Consider the following 4,303-nt stretch of genomic DNA (forward strand, 5'->3'; position numbering starts at 1 on the left):
AATTTTTGTGACATTGGAAACACCTAGGGCTGGGCGGGATGACCTCAAATTCATATCACAATATTGAATCCCTTCATGGTAACGGTATATATCGCAGTAGAAAATTATCATATAAAGCAAAAATAACGTAATTTTTAGAGCATTTATTTTGCAGAAAACTGGAATCATAATCAAACCCAGCATTTTTGCTGTAGTGCAAATGAACATAAAATAAGTACAAAATAACGTTTTATATATATTGCAAAACGGTTTCAGCAACAAACAAAAACATTTCTCAAATTTTCAACAATATCAAAATAAAGTGGATGTTATAACCAGTACTTCAAGTAAAATTAGTCATTTAGACATAAAAAATTCAATATTGCCTGAAATGTTATAGTGTGACAGGACCTTAAGGGGCTTAAACGTGCACATAGTCCCATCATAAAACAATTTCAGACAACTGGAATTTAAGTGTGGTGAAGCCAAATTAATGTAATATCTGCCTGCCATACAATGAGCTTCTGCCTCCTGAGCATATCAGCTGCTGCTCTGCTGCGCTCTCATCTTCATCATCTTGATCATCCGAGCAGAAGCGACTCTTACATTAGCAAGAAGGATGACTGAACGAACGTCCACATCTTGTTTTATCATCTCTGTGGGTAACAATACATAAAAAACAAGTTTTTTTCTCTGACAACTTGGGTGCAAAAAATGACAGTTGTTAATGCTTCCTTCTGCGTGAAGTGCTGGGAGGGAGGGAGGAAATGATCCCGCAACACGACAGCACAACGTAAATTTTCTACAGTGGGAGGGAGAAATTTTGAGGATTTATTCTCTCTACACGTGTTTTACCACTCGCTCAGTGCAAAGCAGCTGGGGGGGGGGGGGGGGTGCAGTGGAGCCGGTGACATTTCAGGTTAATACTCCATGCTGGAACCAATCCAAGACCCCCCAGAGTCCATAACCAGTTGTTATCAACCCAAGCTCAGTTCACCAGAGTCACTTCTGTCACCACCACCGCAGCCTCCGGACTGGTCCACCCATGGATGACACAGGGGAGGGAATGGGGAAACAATTTGTTTAATCATATTTCAAACAGCTCCTGCTCAGTAGTCTTTGCACTCGCAACCATGTTGACACAGATGTGATGACGTAACTGACGACAGGATGGTAGAGGGTAAATTTCTGCCGTAGGCCAACTTCATATTATTTCTACTGTCTATTGCATATACCATGCAGCGCTAGAAACATCTAATCAACAAATTAAATTGTTCAACTTTTTTTTTCCTTCAGCAAAATATTGTAATCATGTTGAAATTTTTGTGTTCAGGTTTTAGCATATTTTAACAAAATGCCAACAAAACTTGCATTTGAGGCTTTTCTGAAGTGAAATAACCTTAGCGAAAAATCGTTCAAAAAACATGGCGCACCTGGTCTACGTGAGCTGGGTCCTTTGTCAACCATGAAGACCAGAAAAGTGGCTGTGAATCTGAATGATCTATTCTTCAGCTTTATTCCCCCCTTACCCCTAACAAAAACCTAATAACACAACTGCTTCATYTTTTTTAAACCGCCAGATTTTTATTTAAAGCTGTACTCCTGTCTTTGTCTACCATTACAAGAAATCAAAATATCTAGATCGGCCTGCATTGCATCTTGGAATAGGGTGGGTCGTCCACCTTTTCCTGTTTTGAGGGAAAAGGAGGACATATTTGTGGGTCACAATTGGAGGAGCCTTTGAATTCAAACACTTTTCAGTGCATCACTGTGACTTAATCGGCCTTCAAATTTGGCCTTCGAAGGATGCAGCTCCTGAATTTGGACACAGCCGATGAAGTGTGCAAACAAGCTTTTACTCTGGACTACACTGCACCAAAACTTTTATTATCCACTTTGTTAGGATAATCTATTTTACATTAGAATTTCAGCTCTCAATTTAATAAACATCTGCCAATCAGCAAATCCCCAAGAGGGAGAGGGAGTTGAATTAAAATAGAGAGTCAAACATTGAAACAGTATCTGTCTGTAAAACAACTGGCTGGCTGAGGTCATTTAAAATGTGGATTTTTTTTGATTACATACTAAGTGTTGACATAATAATTTTGGGAACTAATGTTGGACACATGAGTGCTTTTGTATTTTTCATTCTGGGGGTATTAAAAAGATTAGTGAGCGTGACATAAGTTGAATAACCCAGTGTTGCTGCTGCAAATGTCCCCCTGTTTGAGAGGATTCAGCTGAACAGGTTCCTCCCAATGTAAAGAGGTCTCTTGTTATGCGTTGTGCTGGAGAATGCGAAGCTTCACAGCCGACTGGGTTCTATCATCATTCCAGCAACCTAATGAGTGATTGTTTGTGGGCTGATAAAATTAAATTGCAAGCCTGACTGATTTTAGCAACAGGTGTTTTTTTCTCTCTTTCATAATAACATGAGAGACGAGGGTTTTCCCCACCTACTCAGGGTGTTAATCCATTTTGGTTTACTGATTCTCCTGGTTTAGTAATCCCTTTCTGTACATACAGTATATGCATGCGTGCACAAAAATGTGCAGAAATCTTCATCATCATCAAGTTTATTTATAAAGCACATTTAAAAACAACAAGTTGTCACCAAAGTGTTGAACACAAGGCAAAAATCAATATAAAAAACAAATGACATTCTTAAAAAATATAAAAGAAATCTTGGGTCATCTCTCATTTCTTTATATTTTGCTTTTAAATAGTCAAACATCTTTTGATCTCTTTGAAAGGTGGTCCAAAACATTATTTTGCTAGGTTTTCTTATTTTGAATTTTATTGTTCTTTGGACTTTGGCTGTACAGATTGAACGATTAGTAGATAAAGTTTGATAGGACAAAGTGAAATGGTTTGGACATGTCCAGGGGGACAGTGGGTATAACTGATAGAAGGATGTTAGAGATGTAGCTGCCAGAAAAAATAAAGAATGTATATGGATGTAGATCAGGGGTCTCCAACCAGTAGCTCGTGAGCTACCGGTAGCTCCTGGTTTCATTTAAAGTAGCTCTTCAGTGCTTATGAAAAATTAGAAGCAAAATTTAATTTGTCACTGGTCAAAAAGTCTTTCAACGCCAATCAATTTATAGATGTCCCTTCCCCTTGGTTATCAAACAGTTTAGGGCTCAGTATGGTCGATCGGCAGACGACGCACAGTTACGTGGTTGTTCGGCATTCGTTTTCACACACACTTTTCATGGACCGTTGTAGACATTGTAGATAATTTCTACAAAGCCCGCGAGGGGACATGGGTTTTTTTTTTCTTTTGTGTTCCTACGCAATACTATTGCGTTACCTCGCAATACTTTTGTGTTACCTAGCAAATGTTTGCATTCCCTCACAAAATTGTTTTGCATTCCCACGCAAAAGTTTGTTTTGTATATGAACTGAATTAAATCAGACTTTTATTTTGAAATATACGGTTACCAAAACAGGATGTTTCGCCACAAGTTCGTGAAATTGATATTGATGTTGCGTGGCTGCACTGTGTTAAAATATCAGCATATGACATACTTCCATGCATGGTTGTGTGATATATTCATTCTGAAACTAAATTAAAGCAGTAGGCTAACTCGCTAACAGTGAACATGTGAGTTTGTTAATAAACTGGCAGACACAACAGTGTTAAACGACTTTTGCGTGGGAACGCAAAAAGAAAAAAATCCCCTATGTCCCCTCGCGGGCTCCGTAAAATGCTGTCTCTCCCCCCCCCCCAAAAAAATAAAGAGGGAAGAGCCAAAATAAGCAGTCGTCTTGTACATAACATCCCACCTTTTTTCCTAACATTGTTCATTATAGTTTTACAACCCCAATTCCAATGAAGTTGGGACCTTGGCTCCGTCGTTCACAAGCAAGGATGGGGTGAGGATCACTCCTTTTTGACCGACTGCATAAGCAAATAGTTCAACAGTTTAGGAACAATGTTTCTCAACTTCCAATTAAAATGAATTTAGGGATTTCATCGTCAGTTTATAACGTTCATAATATCATCAAAAAATTCAGAGATCTGGACAAATCTTTTCAAGCAAGCAGCAAAGCTGAAAACTAACATGAAATGCCCGCGATCTTTGATCCTTTAGGCGGCACTGCATTAAAACCCCACATCATTATTGGAATATGTTGCAGGCCTCAAATTTTAAACAAGCGAATATTTAAAATAGATATTTTTTAACAATTTGAATATTAAAAATGTATTTAGTATTCAATTGAACATAGGTTGAAAAGGACTTGCAAATCATCCATCCATCCATCCATCCATCCATTTTCTTCCGCCTATCCGGGGTCGGGTCGCGGGGGCAGCAGCTTC

At 38.7% G+C, this 4,303-nt stretch overlaps 1 long non-coding RNA gene across 1 annotated transcript in view; it reads right to left on the reverse strand.

The window, feature by feature from the left end:
- Positions 1-487: 487 nt before the first annotated feature.
- LOC106514846 (uncharacterized) overlaps positions 488-4,303 on the reverse strand; it is a 104,886-nt gene continuing 101,070 nt past the window's right edge. The window contains exon 4 of the long non-coding RNA XR_001309936.1: positions 488-635. This is a non-coding gene — a long non-coding RNA (uncharacterized LOC106514846). The remainder of the gene's footprint in view (positions 636-4,303) is intronic.

The sequence above is a fragment of the Austrofundulus limnaeus genome, unplaced genomic scaffold (assembly GCF_001266775.1).
Source record: "Austrofundulus limnaeus strain Quisiro unplaced genomic scaffold, Austrofundulus_limnaeus-1.0 Scaffold23, whole genome shotgun sequence".
Lineage (NCBI taxonomy): Eukaryota > Metazoa > Chordata > Actinopteri > Cyprinodontiformes > Rivulidae > Austrofundulus > Austrofundulus limnaeus.